At 45.4% G+C, this 19,818-nt stretch overlaps 1 long non-coding RNA gene across 5 annotated transcripts in view; it reads right to left on the bottom strand.

Moving 5' to 3' along the window:
• Window positions 1-237: 237 nt before the first annotated feature.
• Window positions 238-19,818, bottom strand: part of LOC140695650 (uncharacterized) — a 141,395-nt gene continuing 121,814 nt past the window's right edge. For all 5 annotated transcript variants that reach the window (XR_012071384.1, XR_012071383.1, XR_012071382.1 and 2 more), the window contains 2 exons: window positions 2,766-2,820; window positions 238-2,377 (listed from right to left, as the gene is read on the bottom strand). This is a non-coding gene — a long non-coding RNA (uncharacterized lncRNA). The remainder of the gene's footprint in view (window positions 2,378-2,765; window positions 2,821-19,818) is intronic.

Genomic DNA, 19,818 nt, shown 5'->3' with positions numbered 1-19,818 from the left:
GATTCAAATCTTGACCCCCCCCATGTCCTGACTGTATGCCCTTGCCAGTGCTTTTTAGTCTGAGCCTCAGTTTCTTCATCTGCAAAATGGGGAGAATACCAACACTGCCTTATTTGTAGGATTATTGTGATGCTTGACTGTGGTAAATGTAAAGCTCTTAGAGCAGTGACCAATACTTAATGACCAACAAATACTGGTACTTTCATTGTATTCTCAGAGATTATTAATGTGGATATGTTTTCCTTGATACTAAATAAACGAAATTTCAAAAGCAACTGGCTCAGCAAAAAATAATAATTTCCAAAACCTTATTTCTTTTTTCTTTTAATTTTATTTTTTATTGGTGTAGTTGATTCACAATGTTAGTTTCAAGTGTACAGTAAAGTGAATTCAGTTATACACATATATGTCTTTCAGATTTTTTTATTATAGGTATTACAAAAAATTGAATATAGTTCCCTGTGCTATGCAGTAGGTCCTTGGTGTTTATTTTATATATAGTAGTGTGTATCTGTTAATCCCATATTCCTAATGTATCCTTACCCACCACCTTTCACCTTTGGTAACCATAGTTTGTTTTCTATGTCCATGAGTCTGTTTCTGGTTTGTAAATAAAATTTGTATCTTTTTTTAAGATTCAACATATAAATGACATTATATGATATATCTTTCTCTGTCTGACTTACTTCATTTAATATGATAATCTCTAGGTCCATCCATGGTGCTATAAATGGCATTATTTCATTTTTTTTATGAATGAGTAAGATTCCATTGTGTGTGTATAAATATACCTCATCTTCTTTATCCAGCCATCTGTCAATGGACATTTAAGTTGCTTCCATGTCTTGGCTGTTGTAAGCAGTGCTGCTGTGAACATTGGGGTGCAGATGTCTTTTCAAATTAGAGTTTTCTCCAGAAATATGAGCAGGAGTGTGGAATAGCTGGATCACATAGTAAGTCTATTTTTAACTTTTTAAGGAATCTCCATACTTTCTTCTATCGTGGCTGCACCAATTTACATTCCCAAGGAGGGTCCTTTTTCTTCATACTCTCACCAGCATTCACCATTCATAGAAACCTCTCTTTTATTCAGATCAGCACCTTTTTTTTTTTTTTTACAGAATTCTGTCTTTATGATCATTTTGTCCCATGTAAGACTATCTTGGTAACATTTATGTAAGATACAGTGTTTCAAAGAATCTTTAGGTAGAAATACACGTAGGACAAGAAAGTCTCTTAAACTTTAATCTTTTTTCCAATATAGGCAATTTTCATTTGTTGATACGAATCTAAAACCTTAATCCTTTTAGTGTATCCTGATCCAATCCACACCTGACTTTCTACAAAATCTATTTTAATCTCTACTACCAATTTTTAAATGTTATTGGATGGGAAGTTTTTTGAGGGGGAGGCATGACATTCAATGAGTTAGCCAAGGGTGAAGACAATGGACTTCATCCTAAAACAACTTTCACAGCCCTTGACAGCTACAGTATGGCACTGTGGCTGACAGGAAAGAAACCGTGCCTGTGAGATGGTGTTTTCAGCTTTTGGCAAGTCGTGTCCTGTATTTCCAAGGTCTTACTGTTTACTCCAGGCAATTCAGCAAGATATGCTTGGATCTTCCCTCAACCTAATGCATTTAAATGTCAAAGGAATCATAAGAATTGTAAGGGGAGAAGGGAACAGGGAGAAGATCTTGCACCTCTACCATCGCCCAGTGTGAGTGGCATCCTGGTTGGTCTTCACCAATAAAGCTGGCAGAGGAAAAGGATTTACTCTGATTTACATCAATTGCAGTTTTATTTTGTATTAACTGTGAAACTGTTGTAGTTACATTTCCTTCTTGCCTACGTTTTAATGTGTGACGGTGGAAGAGCACGTTTGAAGGAGCAGCGCAAGGAATATCACCTCCCACTGAACGCCCAGGTCAACCATGGCTTCCTGTCTGGTCCTCCAAGGTCACCCAAGTCGTGAAGCTTCGTGATACATCTCTTCTGCAAAGCTCAGATCAGAGTGTCTATCTACAAAGGATGCTCTGTGGATTAACTATCAAGGGTTTTGAGACTAGTGACTGCTTGGTTAATGCCGATGAGACACGTCGAAGAAACTATTATTTGTTTACCTGGCACATTATTCCATCTACTCCGTGTAACTGCCTGAAGCATATAACTGCCTTGAGTCCCCTTATTTACAGAGACCAGTTTTTCAATTGTATTGCCACGCGACTTTGGCCTCCAAATGATCATCCTGTTTTAATTATAAAGCCTTGGGTTTTCAGCCATAGCCACGGAGTCCATCTTTAGGGTCAGTGTTAGGACCGGAGGGAAGGTGCTCTGCCTTGGGTTTAGTTGGGAATCACCTCAGCAGCATAAGCCTGGGAGTTTTAACGGAGACATTTTAATAGTTACTTTAAGGAAAGCTCAGTGGGAAAGAAAAGCCAGGCTATGGGGGCAGAGTAGGGGTGGTGACTGTCTTCTAAGCTTCAAGTGGAATCCAGCAGTGGGGCCAGAGACCTCATAAGTACCTTAGAAGAGACTTCCAAAAATATAGACTTTGCAGTTTCTTTGAGTCCCATCTCTGTGACTCAAAATGTATTTGAAACATGCTAGGAAAAAAAAAAAAAGCATTGCAAGCATCTCTGTCCTAAGGAAGTAAAAAAAAAAAAAAAAAGGCATGCTGCATTTGCCCAACTTTTCACTGGGAAAAAGAAAATAAAGACGAGTTTAATAGTTTGTCTGCAAAGCATCCAGCTCCATTCTCACCTTGGTGCTGACTCATTCAGGTCCTTGAACTTGTATCTCCGTCATATGCCCCCCTCTGCCGGGAAAGAAAAAATGTAATTAAAACAGCTCTCTCATACCTCACAAGTCGTAAAGATTAGAGTTAGAACACGGAACTTCAAAGGCGAAAGGCTCAATATAAATTCCAGCGTTATTGTCCAGACATCAGTGTGAACTGACAGAAATGTGCTGCTTAAGCCATTCCTACCTGTCAGCAGATCCAAACGAGGATGGCATTGATAGGCTGAGGGAAGGGCAGGCGTGGCGGGGACTGGGCAGCACACTCAGGGCCAATCCTCGCCGTAATACCACTTAGTTGTCCACCACCATAAAGATTAAATGCTACAGTTTAATGTCTACCTGCGACTCGCCCCACCCCTCTGCAAAAGAAATGCATGTTCATCCTGCCTCAAAAATGTGCAAGGCTGCGCCTAGGGCTTGAAATACAAAAACGAAATGGTAGTTCTTACCTCTTGAGAGCTCACATTAAAATAGGAGGCCGGTGCATTCTGTACATAGACTAGAGAGAGGTGAGTCTGTTAAAGCTCAGAGCATCCCAAAGAAAAATCTCTACCAAAAAAACTACCCAGTAATTTTGTAGCTGACTTCCATCAGCAATGACTTTGGCCAGCTTCCTATTCTCAAATCAAAAAGATGTCCGTGATATTTGAATCTACAACTGCTCCAAATTACCCCGGAGATATTCTTGACGGGGCTAGGATGAAAGCTCCATCACCCTGAACTCAGAGCCAGTAAGCTTGAAGGAGCCCTTACCCCGCAGACGACAAATGCCTCCACCAAGGTTTGGCAGCTGACTAGCCTCGAGATGAGCTTCAGCATGGCCGGGGGTGCAGAGAACAGACTACTCTGTATGTGTTTGTGTGTGTGTACACCAAGGACAGCATGCCACATTGCCCTATGCTGCCCTGGGTCCCTCCTGACTATTTGGTCATGAGTAAATGACAGACAAGTTCGGGTGTTGCCTCAGAAAGCCCGTCCCCCTCCACCTAAGTCTTTGGAAGCAGCTGTCCCAACCCTGTTCTAAAGGTCGCTAGACCCTGACCTCCCTTAGAAACCTAATTCCAACATCTGACCCTACATCTACAGTTGGAAAAACCTGTCCTACGTGGAGATAGAATCCCAGGTCAGCTCATTCTCTGGAAGTCTAGAGAGACCGTTGTCACACCTTTTAATTTTTCCAACCTCTCTCATTAGAGTTTGGCTTTCCTCAAGGACAATTAACAACCGATTTTCTTCAAATTCCCTCCAGTTTTTTTCCTTGTGTCTTTGAAAAATATGGATTTAAGCTAGCTGGGAGAATGTGGGTATCCATTTCCTCATCCCTAAAATGAGACAAGATGATCCCTAAGATTCCTTTTGCTGAGGAGCTTAGTCCTCGAGAAACTCTGCACAGTAGTCGAAAGCAGGGATCAGCAAATTTTTTTTCAGTAAATGCCAGAGAGTAAACATTTTAGGCCCTGTGGCCATAGTCTCCGTTGTAACAGCTCAGCAGTGCCGTTGTAGGGCGAAAGAGGCCACGGATGATACATAAGCAGATGAGGGGGGCGGTGTTTCAATAAAGCCTTGTTTACAAATCCAGGTGGTGGCTGGATTTGGCCTGTAGGTCCTAGTTTGCCAACCTCTGGTCAAAGTTCAAAAGCAATTTCCTACTCTGCATGTCCATGCCACCCCTCCTGTCCCGGCATCCAGGCTCAGATTTTCTGAAATGACGCACAACCATTCAGCAATCAGTGGACTTAGGAATTCCTCAGTTGCCTATGTATATAACACACACACACACACACACACACACACACACACACGGAGTAGAGGTAGACAGGCAAACTTAAAGCAGAATGTCTTTTGTTTTTTACATCAATCCCTTCCTGACTTTCAGGGTGAGTGGACGCCTACATTTTTGTTTATTGTGTTTTGTAATGAGACTCAGTTTTTTCGTTTCTTGGGCTCTATTTGCCATCAGCTACAATACAGTTAAGGAAGAAAGTTCCTCCTGCTCAAAGCATTGTCCACGGACCAGTCACCTCAGCATTATCTGCGAGTTTGTTAGAAATGCCAGATCTTGGGCCCCAGCCCAGATCTACTGAAACAGAATCTGCATTTGAACAAAGACCCCAGGCGACTGGTATGAACATTCCATTTGAGAGGCACTGCTGTGCACAATATATTAGTCAAAGGTCCTGGCAAGAAACAGGCACCAACCACGGGTAGAACAAAAAGAAAGGTGTGCCCAGAATGAGATGAACACACAGGGGTGTAGAGGAACCTCTGGACTAGCAACAGCTGCAGCCCTTCCTGTCCCTGGGGCCGCGGGGACACCAAGGAGAGAGAGTGACACTTGAACCCATTTTGCACTAGAACCATCGAGGCGAGCCTGCCCGGTAGAGCTGTCTCCAAAGAGGGGTTAGCAACTTCTGGGGACATAGCACCCAAACAGGGAGAGAGGAAAGAAGAAATAGCCCAGCCTCTCTTTCCTCCTGCCCGCCCTCCACATGCTTGCTGCTACCTCCCATTGGCTAAACCCAACCAGAAGACAGAGCGCAGGGAAGCCCAGAAGGCACTGTCCTCCAGGGCCCGGCTCTGGGGTACAGAGCAGAGGATGAGGGGAAGCGACGGAGAAGAACCAGCACAGCCAGGAAGTGCTCCAGCTGGGGTGTGCTCCCCCCACCCCGACTGTAGGCTGGGTCCCCCCAGCTGGTGTGTACCATCTGCCACTGTCCCCCTCACTGGGAGCTCCATGTCCTTGGTTAACACTGTCATGGCTTCTCCTTTGATTTAGAATTCGAAATTGCTCAACCTCTATTGCCCAAACTGCAACACCATTTTTTAAAAAACAACAAACAACTTCTCCACGCCACCTCCAGAAAACCACACCTCAAAATTGTTTCTCTATTAAACAAGTTTCTGCTGTATAGCACAGGAAACTACATTCAATATCTTGTAGTAACCCATAATAAGAATGTGAAAAGGAATATATGTACGTCTATGGGTGACTGTAACATTATGCTGTACACCAGAAATGGACACAACATTGTAAACCTACCATATTTCAAGAAAGAAGAATGCGAAAAAAATTCTCTTATTGTCCAGTAAAATTAAACAAGCCTGTTTTCGGCCGTCAAAACACCCAGACTGCAGGAAGGACTGTGCTGTAGCGGGCCATGAGCTTGGCTCAGAGAAGCCAACATCCCTCTCTCTTCTACAGGCAGCAGATTCCTGAAGATGGTCTTCAAACGAGACTTGACTTTCTTTCCTGACATGCACAGCAGATCAAGTTATTTCTTATTAAAATAAAAGAAACAGCAGCATTAAAAGGAGGGAAAGGAGAAAATAAATAGATGTATAATAAAGTGTTTGCCTCTCAGTGACCCTGTCCTTAGGCAAATTACTTACTTCAGCTTCAATGTGTAAAATGGAGATACTGGCTATATTGTGGGTAATAATAGTACCCATCCTACACATTTAAAAAGAAAACCAGCAGTGTGTCATGGGGTTGAAATGAGATAATGCAGAAAAAGCACTTTGATGGCCTGTTAGCTGAAATTACTACCACTACTGTTAATACTGAGCTACACTTTAAAAGCTCCTGGAAGAGTTTTGCATCGCCCAAACCCACCTCCACTTCTGAATCACGGGGAAAGGACTCATCAAGTGTGTCATCTTTACTCGGGAGCTGCATGTCTGCCCCTTTTCCCATCAGGCCCACCTGAGTCAGACGAACAACCTAGAAAGAAACCAGAGGACCCTCTCCCTCCCCCTTCTGGGTCTAAGAACAACAGCCCTCGGGGCGAGAGCTCCCTTCATCCTAACCTTCCAGCCAGATGGGCTGGCTCTTCAGAAGCCAGGTATCTCCCAAGTAGACCCACAACGCCCCAGGTCCCACCAGGCCACCCAGCCGTCCCAAGGAGAAAGAGCATCTCTCCTGTTCTCTTTTGGGTTTGCATCCGTCTTCTGCTAGAAGAGGCTTCTGTGTGAGGGAGCTGAGGGGCGCTGACAGAAAACGCTGGGGCTTAGACATTACCTCCACACCCTCTCTGTCTTTTCTGTTTTCAAATAACTCTTACCGACAATTTATCTGCCAACTCCTTACACCTCTCTCTAGAACTTTCACTGATAATCTTGTATTCCCTGTCTAAAGGCATGATAGCAAAGGAGAATGGGTGGTTTTCTCTGGCATTGGTTTTGGCAGCACTGGATTACATGAAAGGCAGACAAAGCAGTACTGGGGTGCATGCATAGCAAAACAAAGCAAAGAAAGACAAATGAAAGAAGGAAGATAAAAAAACTGAAGGAGAGAGGACAGGGGGTGGAAGGGAGGAGGGATGGGGAAAGGAAGAGAAGATACTATGAAATAATTGCAACTTGATGTTTCAATACAGTTCTGAATTAATCGTCAGGGCAAAATGCAGAATCTTGTTGGGGTTCCTTACACATTTGATGACTTAATATTATCTTTGTTTTAAATTACATTAGAGGAGGTACTTCCTTTCTCACAATGGCTGCACCCAAAATTATTTTTTTAAAAAAACCAAACCTGGGCTGCCCTGGGAGTCTGGGCAGGTATGACGCAGCTCACTATGAACCCCGACTGCCCCACTGCACGCAGGCCCAGAATGGCAAAATGACTCGCTAGAAATCACCTGCTAAGCCCACCGAGTTCTCAGGGCACCAAGCCACCCAATCTATGTTTATTCCACTCAGACAACAAACTCCCTTTCCCAGAGTACACGGTGGCATTTCTTTTTCAAAAGTTCAACGCCACTATCAGCCACAAAAATGACTTAAACAAAGAGAAATCAGAGTGCTTGCTTTGTTTCAATCCAAGCTCCCCTTCAGAATTCCTGCTACCTGGAGGCGGCATACTTCCCAGGCTAAGAGGAGTTAGTCAGTATGTATGCATAGCTTGCAAAATCCAGGGACCGACCCAGCATAACTCCAAGGAGTGGCCACAGTCACCAAGTTTATTTGCTAACTTTTGCAAATACACATTTGACTCATTTTACTCATTAAACATGTTTTCTTTCCCAAGATGAGTGCAAGAGTCACAGGAAAAAAATTACTTAGGAAGGTGTACTTTAGCGCTGTTTAGAGAAGGTTTTCTCACCGTTACTTGGAAAGAGGAAGGTACACAGAATGGGAACCAGGGAATGAAGTCAGCTCCTTCAACAATTTTGGTGCATCTTTGGACTTTTGTGTGTGTACCCTTGACCACAAAACGAATGCGCCTTATAGGAAAACCACCAGACTGTGATTCCATGTCATTTTTTTAAAATATTTTTTATTGTGATAAAATATACATAAATAAATTTTACCATTCTAACCTCTTTCAAGTGTATGGTGAAGTGGCATTAAGTTCATTCATCTTTTTGGGCAGCCATCTCCCCCTTCCATCTCCAGAACCTGCTCATCTTCCCAAGCTGAAACTCTGGACCGATGAAACAACCACTGCCCATTTCTTGCTCTCCCCAAGCCCTGGTAACCACCAGTATACCTTTTGTCCATGAATTTGACTATTCCAAGTATCTCCTATAAATGGAATCCTACACTGTGTCTCCTTTGGCCCCTGGCTTATTTCATTTAGCATATAATATCTTCAAGGTTGAACCACACTGTAGCATGTATCTGCATTTCATTTCTTTTCAAGGCTGAGTAGTACTCCATCACGCATATAGACACCACATTTTGCTTATTGATTCATCTGTTCAAAGACATTTAAGTTGTTTTCACGTTGAGGCTGTTATAAATAATGCTGCTGTGAACGTGGTGTACAAATACGTGTTTGAGTCCCTTGCTTTCTATTCTTCAGGGTATGTGCCCTCCGTGTAATTTGAATAATCTTTACCAAGATGCCTTCCTCTGCTGGAGAAGGCCATCCTTTCACCCCAGCACACGTCCCTGAAAGAGCTGTCCCTAGCCCAGTGAGAGGGGAAGCGGGAAGCTCCCCGTCGCCATCAACCAGTTCAGCCCTGTCAATCTGCAGAGCAACAGAAGTTGCAGCCAACACACCCCATGTGCTTACTAAAGGAATTCATAACATTCTTAAATTGAAAAGAATTTAATTTTCAATTCCATGACGCTTTAAATCATCTGAATTTCAATGTTCTAAATTTCTCAATCCCTAGGGCCTTCTTTGAAAAATGGATGGCGTGGCCCCCCAGACAGCAGTTTGGCAGCAGGTGAAGAGACAGCCAGGCTGGGTAGGGAAGCACGGCTCAGGCGGGCCACCCGGGTGTTTGGTGCTCAAAGGGAAAAGGCCAGAGGGGCTGAACGGAGCTTCTCTGATAAAGTCATCCAGGATAGAGAGGAGAAGAAGGGAGAGGAGCAGAGACAGGGGCTCCGGGGTGGAGGAGAAACAGGATTCCTGTGGAGTGAGGAACAGGCCCTTTGCAGCATCCTGGGCCGCAGGAACCCAGGAATCACAGGAGAAAGCATGGAACTTCCAGTGCAGCCTCTCGAGAAGCAGCATCAGAGTCCTGAGAGAGGGTAGGAAGCAAAATCCCTAATGGGAACCTGGCCATGGTGACGCCAGCCCTCACAGGAGCTCAGCCGAAAGCCCAAGGGAGGGGCAGCTGGTGTCCAGACAGAAGAGGCCCCCAGCTCCCAGGCCAGGCAGTCTCTGAGGGTGGTGTCAGGCCCAGGCCTTGAGTGTCTCGAGAAGGTCTGTGGCCCCAGGAGCCCCAGCACAGAGGAAGAAAGAGGAACAAGGATATTGAGGGACCAGACACTGCTTCCCACCAATCGTAGGGCCGTGTGAGTTGGCAAGAGACAAGACTTGGCAGAGATCTTTCTTGGATGAGTAACAGCCCACTCCGGTCACTCACCCACGAGCCAACTGTTCACACCAGACTTCAGGAGGCCATGGTGTCAGGGAAGAAACGAGGGGAGGAAAATGGCTGGAACCAGGGAGTCTGGGGACAAAAGGACACGTCCTCACACTCCCTCACAACCCGTTTTCACCTTCGGTCGGTATCATCAAAGGGTGACACCCAGGTCTTACCAAGCCAGAAGTGGTAAACATGCTTCCTCTTGATCCGTTTCTTCCTTTGGATGCATTTGAAAATTCCCCATTTGGCACGATTTCATTAATTCACTCAGCCAGTGCCTGAGTTCTCGCTTCATGCTAGGCGCTGCTCCCCAGGAGTTTGTGACCCAGGAAGTGTACATAATCCAGAGGATCGAGCCCACCCAGCACATTTGTATTAGTCTCCTATTGCTGCTGTAACAAGTCACCATAAACTTTCTGGCTCAAGACGACACAACTTCACTGCCTTACAGCACCTAGGTCAGAATTCCAAACTTGGGCCTTAGAGGGGCTAAAAGCAAGGAGTTGGCAGGGCTGCAAGCCCTCTGGAAGCTCTCGTGGAGAATCCGTTCCTTGTCTGTCTCGGTTTCTGGAAGCCATGAGCTTCCTTGGCTCACGACTCCCTTTCACCAACAGCATCCCTCCCACCCCGGCTTCCACTGTCACATCTCCTCTCTGACCCTCACCCCTGCTTTCCTCTTAGAAGGACACTGAGCCCACCTGCTTAATCCAGGATGATCTCTGATCTCAAGATCCTTTACCTTAATCACATCTGCACAGTTCCTTTGCCATGTAAAGTAACACATCCGCTTTCCAGGGATTAGGACACGGATATCTTGGTGGAGAGGGGGGAGCATTATTCTGTCCACCATGAAGTTAACTCCTTAAAAACCAAAAGCTCCTTTTGCAGAAGTTGGTCATAGCATGATTAGCCTCCTGAAAATACTATCCTCTTTTTTTTTTTTCTGTATCTTCTTTTAATGGGAGAAAGAATTCAAGCACATTTTCTTCTACTTGAAAACTTGCCACAGGTCATCTAAATTGCATGTTAAAACCGTGGTGGGACAGCATCAGCACCCACCAGGCATCTTCTGAGAAACCTGCGCTTCTTTCATCATTTAGTTTCTCCAGAATGTTTCTACAGTGAGTCACTCTGATTCTCCACCTGCTGGTTTCTCATATTCTGGTCTCATCACCACTTTTCCCTTACAGTAGAAACTAGGGAGTCTCCTAACCAAACATGACTTTTCAAGAGCTGATCAAATATACATTAGTCAGTTTCATTTTATAAATTTGGCATCAGAATAGAATTCAGAACAATCTCCTGAAATTATTCGTATCTATAAAATCATAAATGGAAAATCTTAAGTCCTCTAATATTTATTGTATTTCTACAATTGTGGTGTGTGATGGGGGAAGAAAGAAAAATTGTAATCCGAAGTGGAAGCAAGAATAAACTTTGCTAAAGGCACACAGGTTATTAATAGTACAACCGGGGCAAAACCCTCAGCCTCTGGGCTGCAGACCCAGCGCTCCTCACACTAACCATGCTATCTTTTCTATGTCGTTTTCTCTTGGAGGTTAAAAAAAAGAATGGTAGGAATTCACTTTTAAATACACACTGAGTTTAAACACTTGTCCTGATTTTCCTCTTCATTGAAAACCTCCCACCAATAGTAATAATTGGTGTTCTAGCAAGAGTCCTTCCTGTTGGTGGCTGTTCACCCCTGTTAAACATAGACAAGTTTCAACAAGAGGACAGGGAATCTGTAATCAATATACCTTGGCTCCTGTTCTGAACAGCCATGCCCCTGGCACTTGATATCTTTGCCGAGAACGGATACTGGAGAGGAAGATCGCACTTCATTTAAAAGCAGAAGAGCAGATGTAGGGGTGATGGTGTCAGTGAGAATCAGTTACGACTCTGATGAAAGTCTTTGTGACTCTCAAATAATACAATATGGCCATCCTTTTATTTCTCTCTGGAATTCCCCAGAGTGGCTCCTCCAGACCCCCTCCCTCTCCCCCGTCCCGGTCTCTTCCTCACAGCCAGATGGCTGCAGCCGCGACTGCAGGGGGACATCAAGGCCAGCCTCCACCGGCCCCTGGGGTGCTCCTGCCCCCACCTCAAAACCACTCCTACCTGCACTCAGCTTCTCTTCCTCCCCACTCAGTTACCATCCCCTCATCTTTGTTCAGCTGGCTGCCTCCCCTCTATCTACTGACACAGAAAACCCAAAGTCCTCAGCCTAGTATGAAACTCATAAGCCACCCCCGCCACCTCCTGCCTCGCTGTGCCATCTACTCCAGCAGTACAACCCACTAAGGTCTCTCCAGTCCTTGGCACCCACTGTTTTCTCTGCCTACAACGCCATTCCTCCATTCTTTACCTGGAGAGCTCCTAATCATCCTTCAAAGCCCAGCTCAGCAATGACCCCTATAATGCTCTTCCTGATCAATGGCCCTCCCTGGTTAAGGTCAATTAATACTCTCACTCTGTGCAGCAAGAGCACCAGGTTTTGCTCCTGGGGAGCCCTAGACACAATACATTAGCATGATCAGTCTCCCCCTCTGTCTCCCTCCAGAAGTTCCCAGACTGAGAACCCTTTAAGATCAGAGCCTGCTTCTTTTATCTTTAAATCCCCAGCACTTACCGCAATTCTTGGTACTGACTTAGGTAGACCCGCAATAAATGTTTGAGTTGGATGAAAATTCCGAGCCTTTCCATTAAAAAAGGGAAGAAAACACAACCTGTCCCTCTGTGGCCTTCTGGAATGGCTGTCTCCTCCCACCTCCCGGCTTCCCTTTCTCACCAGACTTGTCAGGACCCAGGCCTCAGCCTCTGCAAGCTGATCTCTTTGCCAGCCGACCCCGGGGTCTGCTTCACTGGTGCTTGGTCCTTTCCCAGTCACCTCATCAATACCTGTAGTCAATCCCGGCCCCTTCTCCCCACCTCTCTGGGTGTCTGATGGCTTTTACCTTCCTGTCTTTTGTGGCTCTGCCTTCTCCTATTTTAAGTCTAGAGTTTGTGTCCCTACCTTTCCAGTTTCCCATCCAGCCTGTTTCAGCAGTGTTCCCCCACCCCAACCCAAATTGCCACCTTCATGAAGGTACTGGCTGGGGCCATGCTCCAGAGCCTCAGTGTACACAGCCTGGGAACATCTGTAAATGGAAGCAAGCCTCAGGAAACAAGACAGCAATTAAATGAAGTAATGCATGCACACACTGAGATGGGGCCTCAGCACTTAATGAGTGGTGTCACTCTCCACCCTGGATGAGCTCCCTCCTCACCGCCCCCCCACACACACACCGCCTCCAATCCTCTTACCCCTCTGCTCTGGAATTCACTCTGAGCAGCGCTGCTATCATAGCATTTCTAACACAGAATGTCGATTCCCAGGTGAAGGTCCTCAAGGTGTCGCATACACGCAGTTATGAAAAGAAGGTGTTCCCGCATGCCCCTCATAGCAAAGTGGGAGCAATACAGGCAGCGAGCTTGATGGGCTTTCCATCACGTTACGTACCTTCAACTTAAAGGCTGCTCTTCTGACTTCAGGTGCCTCCTGCCTTCTATATTAAAATGCCCTTTCTGCAGTGAAACAGTGGTCATTTGGCTTTGTTTCTTTATTTCAGTATCCTTATTTGGGAAAATGCCGAATTTATAACTGTAAATATCCTAAATTTTGGTTTTTGGAAATTATATTAGCTAGTCTGTTATCTCAGATTTCTGCAAGAGACCACGTGGTCTGTATTCTTACTACATTGGATGGAAGACCTTACTACCACTTCCAGCATTTTAAAAGTAAAATACAAAAAAGCTGTTTGTTTGTAACAGAGACCTACTTGAGAACTTTGCAGCCCCCACTTTCTTTTCAAGAAGGTGTACATCAGGGAGAGTATAGCTTAGCGGTAGAGTGCGTACTTAGCACGCATGAGGTCCTGGGTTCAATCCAGGACCATTTAAAAAAAAAAAAAAGGTGTGTGTCACCATATTGACTATCCAAGAGATGGACATTTTCTTTTGCCCTGAATGGCCTCCTGTTGTATATTTAGAAATAATGCATTCAGCAAAAAATGAGATTTCTTTGACTCCATGCCCATCAGGAGGGCACAAACGTCCTGACAATCCTAAGAGCTTCTTTGTTTATTCACACCTTCCAATTTTTTAGTGATTATTTGCCTTTAAGTTTTGTAGACACACATACTAATAGTGACTGTCCTCAAACATGCCACACACACACACATATACACTTTAAAACAGGCAATCAATCATTTCCTCCCCCAGGACCATATTTTACAGTCAGAAGCCAATTGTCAGCACACATGTTCCTAAATAAACCGACACACACACCAGCTAATAGATTGATTTGCATGGAGGAGGCGGCGTGGGAAGAAAACCTGTGTTCCCAGATTTCTCAGGCAGGTGCTCTGCCTGTTAGCATAAAGATCAGTCGTCCGGGCTGCAACCCCTCGGGAACACTACCCAAAACGACTTACAATTTCAAACACAGTTGATGCTAAGATAGTTCTGCAAAATGAAAGCCTGGTTGACACAAGGGAACCTCAGAACAGCGCAGCCAGGGAAGGGCCGGTATAAGCTTTTTTGTTTCGGCAGGTGGTGGGGGGGGGGTGTTGGTTTTGCTTTCTTACATCTGACTTTTCTAACAGAAGGTCATTGTGCCCCAATGCTTCATGCTTTCTAATTCCCTTGCCGCCCTCAACCCCTGTTTTCCCTCTGCCCCCCTGGAAGTGAGAAAGGTTATAGTTCCTAGGGAAACAGACTTGATGGAATGAACGTGTTCAGAAGGGAGACGGCATCCCACGTGCACACACGCTCACTCGAGGGCCCCTCCCTTAGGGTGCAGAGCTCCTGGGACCCCTTCCTTGCCTGGTCTCTCCTGAGCTAGTCCGTGAGCCCAGGCAGTCAGCGCTTCTGAATGGAAAGGTCAGCTCCCCTATAAATCACTCTATTGAGGAAAGGGACCATGGTAGTTTGCACAGAGCCCCAGAAGAGGTCAACTTATGGTCTGTTTTTCTGTTCCACTCCATCAAATCATCCTGCTTAGAGCAATACTATAAAGGCTTAGTGTGGGTAAGGGAAGAGATTTACATGACAAAATACTAGACTTCCAAAATTCTGAAAAAGAATCTAACGCCGGTATTCTAGTTTTCATTTCCATAAACAAGGATCATCCATCCATACTCTTCCATATAGGAGTCACAAAAATGTCAAATGCAGCAGCTGCAAATCCACCCTGCCGTTCCTTTCTGGGTCCTCAGTGAAGAGAGGATGGGAGTCTGAGAGCTCCCTGCGGAATTAGTTTGGCAGCTCAGCCTAGTGGTCCAGCAGAATGGCCGCATCCCAGCAGGGCGGTGACCCTTGGTTTTACCTATTCCTCTATTGTAATCCTCCAGTAATCCCACCTGTTTTCAAAGACACCATCCTCATTGTTCTCAACTGCCACCAAAAAAGAAAAAGGATTAAACTCCTGCTAACCCAGCCACTCTCTTGTTCTGACACCTTAAGAAGTAAAGGATTTCCCTTCCCTTCCGTAACAGGAGCAAAGCCTTCCCTCCCTGCAGGGGATATGGGATATGGGATATGGTCCCATTCCATGGTGTTTCCTCCAGAGAGTCAGCTTTTCTGAACAAAGACCCCACTGTCTGTTCAGTATGGGAAACTCTCTCCCTGGAGTTGGGAGCACACCCTCCTACAAACCCAGACATGCACAAAAGTTCCGCACTTCACCACAGGAAACTAGACTGGTGGCTTCAGGCATCGTTAATCATTTTGAAGTGATTATTCTTAAAAAGGAAAAATGAAACAGGGATGCAGTGTAAGTCATACCCAATAAAAATCAGCACGTCTCCTCAATAGCACTTCCCTGGTCCCGTGTGGGGCGGGAAGAGCTCCCTGTACTGCTGGGAGCTGGGGGAAACAGAGACGGTGTCCTCCCTAATGAGAACTCTGACAAAGATCTGGGACACGGCGGCGCGGGCAGAGGGAGCACCTTGGAGGGTGGTTCAGCCTGAGGGAGGGGGCTCTTCTTCCTTGGCCTCTCCACCCAGAGACACACATTTAAGAGAAGGATAAAACAAGAACAATTTGGGGAGTTTGCTCCCTCCAGGAATCTTCATCTTCCATTGGAATGCCATTACACACAGCTTGGGACAATCCTGTTTCGTGTTCTGATTCACCTCGGGGAGCAGTGGAGCACCCCCGCCCCCATCACGAGGCCCTCCAGCCTAGCAGACGGGGCTTTCCTTGCCTGGAAGTGCTGCCCCCTGAGGGTGTTCCCCAGAAAAGGAGGGGTGCACCAGCTGATCAAATCCAGTCATCCTTCCTAGTCTTCGCCTTTGATGGAAAATTGCTTCTCTAGCATAGAAAACGTGATAACCAGAAAATGAAATCTTCAACTCTCTTTCCCGGGAGATTACATTTCCTGCTGCCCTGGAGCAAGAGGAAGCTCACTTACATAAAATAGGATTTTTTTTTCCTGAAGTCTCCTGATCTACCAGAAGCATTTCCTGTCAGTTGCCTGTTTTTGAACACTTCACTATATCCCAACCTTCATTTATTCCTTAATCAGGACATCTGGTTCTGGAGTCGAGATCAGACACCATAATAGAGGCAGAGAAGAATCTGCCCCTTTTGTCTCAGTTGCATGTTGCCTCCTTTCCCCCTAGGCTTGCATATGCTTTACACGGTGCGAACCCAGACATGCCTTCATCCTCTTCTCCATCAGTCAACTGCCAAAGTCTCACAGCTAAGTTCCCAGCATTTGTTTTAAAGTCTAAAAATGGAAGAGAAGGGGAGAGAATCGACAAATTTCATCTTAGTGGTCTGAGCTACACGTGTTCAGTGTCATAATGTTACTAAATGAGGTGGTTGTGGTTATTGTTTCTAGAGTTTGGTTTCTTAAACTCCTTTTGTGTCTAAAGAGGAGCCTTTTAAAATCTGCTCTGAGTCACTCTGTAAATGACTGACAGAAAGCCTGAGCAGGGGGAGGGGGTGGCCTGGCAAGGGGATTGGAGCTCGGGGGCAGCTAAGGAAGGTGTCTGCCTAGAGGAACAGCCTAGCAAGGGAAGTCAGCCCGAATAAGGCGAGAAGGGCGCCCCAGTCTGGGAGCCCGCAGGATGCGGTGTCAGAGGCAGGGCTTCGTGTGGCAGGAGGGAACTGTGACCCAGAATTCGGGTCAGAGCCTGAGCATCTAAAGGAGGGAGTCTGACAAGGGGAGATGGGAGATTGGTTACGTACTGGAGGACTGAGCAGAGAAGGGAGCATTTGAAGGCTAGCAGAAAGGGAGAAAACTAGAATGAACCCTATGTATGGTTGGACTGGATTTGGAAATAATTGATGTGAATAAATGGTTTTCAATCCACATACGTAAATATAGAAATAAATAAAGCTCTGTCCACTGCGAGGACCTGAGGGCAATGACACCATGATGACAGTGAGCACACCAAGTGTGCCTAGATGGTTACTTCAGAATATCCTTCTCCAAAGGAAACCAGGGCTCCCTGGAGAAAGGGCTGATGCCAGAGCTGGAATCGGGAAAGTACAAGATAAGTGGAGTTTCTTGCCACCCCAGAAAGCAAGGGAGAGCTCAAGGAATGAGGTAGAAATGTCCGAAGGACACAGAGGCCACTTCAGTGGACTGCCACTAACCAAATCAGGGACAATTTGAACCTCAAAAAAAAAAATTTGCAAGAGCAGCAGATTACAACCCATTAAATAGGAAACTATGAGACCATTCTGAAAGAAACAAACAAAAGCTTGAAGAAGAACAGAATATTTACATAGTTTCAAAGTGCCTCCCCACAAAATGCTCCTGAATTACAAAGGAGCAGAGGATCACTTTACGGTGGAGAAGCCTGGCATTCGCCATCTTCGTCAAGTGCCCACAGCGGGACATCATCGGTACCGACGGAGAGAAATCTCGCACCATCCTATCAGGTGGGATGAAAAGAACACAGAGTCATTTCTGTGGCTGCTCCCCAAAAGGCACAGCCTCAATCGCATTATGAGTGATCATCAGGCAAATCCAAAATAACTGGCCAGTAATCTTCAAAAGTGTCAGGGTCCCGAACAATGAGGGAAGATGAGGGACATGTTCGAGACCCGAGGAGACTGACGAGGTGTGACCAAATTCAACGTGTGATTTCTATTGGGAACCTCTTGCTATAGAAAATATGACAAGGACAAGTGGCAAAACTTGAATGGAGTCTGTTTCCTCACTTGGGTGACTGTATCGTGGCTGTGGAGGAGAATGTCCTTATTTGTAGGAAAGACACTCTCAAGTCAGCTTACACCCACACAGGTCAAGGGAAAAAATTATTTATTTTGCGCACACAACTCTTTTGTAAGTTTATCATTGTTTCAAAGTATTTTTAATTGAATTAAAAAAAATTTTTAAAAAGACTGCTAGCTTATGAACACCTGGAACGGCAGAGACCATGCAAATTCATTCTTCCCCAGCACCTGGCACACACCCAGTCCAGGTGAGTGCTCAATAAATGTTTGCTGACTTGAAATGTTTGGAAAACTCTCTGAGATACAGAAGGAACGCAATGAAAAGGATTCCATTAAGGTTTATGTATTTTAAAACACTTTTACAGGGTTCATTATGTGCCAGACATTGTTGTAAATATTTGACAAATAGCTCTAGGAGATAGGTGCTATGACTATCCCATTTTACAGAGCGGGGACTGAGGGACAGAGAGGTCATGCGGCCTGCGCAGAGACACACAGCTCATGAGTAGCAAAACTAGGAGTCGAGCTCTTAGCCACTTGGCTCCGAGGCCTCTTCAAGATACCCGCTGCAGAAAATTGAAGATCTTTTTCAATTCAAAATACTCAGTTCTCAACTCTACAACCTTATTTTCTGTCCATTCAAAGTTTACAAAGTGATGTCATATTCTTTACTTCCTAACGCCTAGAGCCAGCCGAAGAGAAGCTCATTCCAGGGCTGAGCACGCATCTTTGCAGGTGGTACTTGCCCAGCCTTGGCCTCCACGATCACCCAGAGACATATGGTTCTAAATCACATCAATCGCAGCTTATTTGGTCCTGATTTTTTCGATTTCTTTCTGCTACGCACGCCCCTTTCTCCTCTTTGTATTAGGATTTTAACACAGGGTAGATACATCCTGGGCATATCATGGTGCGGCCAATCTAACACATGGCGAGCAAAGTCCCGTCAGCCACTGGCCGAGATCCCACATTCTGACCCCTCACTGTCAGGCTTCCCTCTCTCACGAGGCATTGAGTCAAACTTGCTTCCTAATGGAATGGATGTTTCTGCAGCCCCTATGGAAAAAAAAAAGTTGAAGATCTCTGCCTCATAGCCTTCTCTGCCTGACTTTCTCCCTCCTGTGCAACTATGTTGTGAAAATACATTGTTTCACGTTCACTTATGTTCTTCTAGGAAAAGGAGCTCCTCTGTCAACCCCAAGGTGCCACATCCATTAGGGTCCCCATTATAGCAAACGGCTCATGAAGTAAATCCAATAAATACTTTTCTTTATAATTCAGGGTAGCAAGTTACCTAATAAAACTGTAAGAGGCATGACACAATGAGTTCTATTTCACAGGAATGGTCTGACTATTTTTATAGCCTGTGATGTTATCACAAAAATGTATCACAAGTTTCGGGTAGGCTTAAAGCAGTTTCCATGTTGCCAAATAATAGCTCTTAGAATTTTTTATCTTCAAATAATATTTAGTCATAGGCACAAGATCTTCCGTTTGCCGTGCTCCATTTCCACAGGGCTGAAACCACCAGGGACAAAACAAGAAGGAGGAAAGCTTTTATTCAATCTGAGGCGCTATTTCTGCATCTAAAATTGAACTGGAATCTCTTCCTGCCCTTCCTCTCTATATCAGTTTCCAACCGTTGACAGGCATCGTTTCCTCTGTAAAGAAAAAGTCTATTTCTACATTTATACATGTGTAAATCTGTGAGAGTGTGTGTGTGTCCTCTGCTCGCCTATCCCCACTGTCAGTTTCTTTCAGGTGCAAAAGCATAGCTGCGGGGCTATCCGTGCACCGCCTGCACCCTCTCACCCTCGTCTCTTCAGTGCACCTGCCCAGCTTCCAGCTGCGGCATCAGCCTTTCTTTGCCTGAGAGTCCTTTCTTCATTGCCAGAGCCCATGTTGCTGCCTGGGAGACAGGCAAAGTGTCGTGGAATGAATGTGCCCAGGAGCAGTCCTCC

The sequence above is a fragment of the Vicugna pacos genome, chromosome 3, assembly GCF_048564905.1.
Source record: "Vicugna pacos chromosome 3, VicPac4, whole genome shotgun sequence".
NCBI lineage: Eukaryota > Metazoa > Chordata > Mammalia > Artiodactyla > Camelidae > Vicugna > Vicugna pacos.
This window is presented reverse-complemented; position numbering and strand designations above follow the sequence as displayed.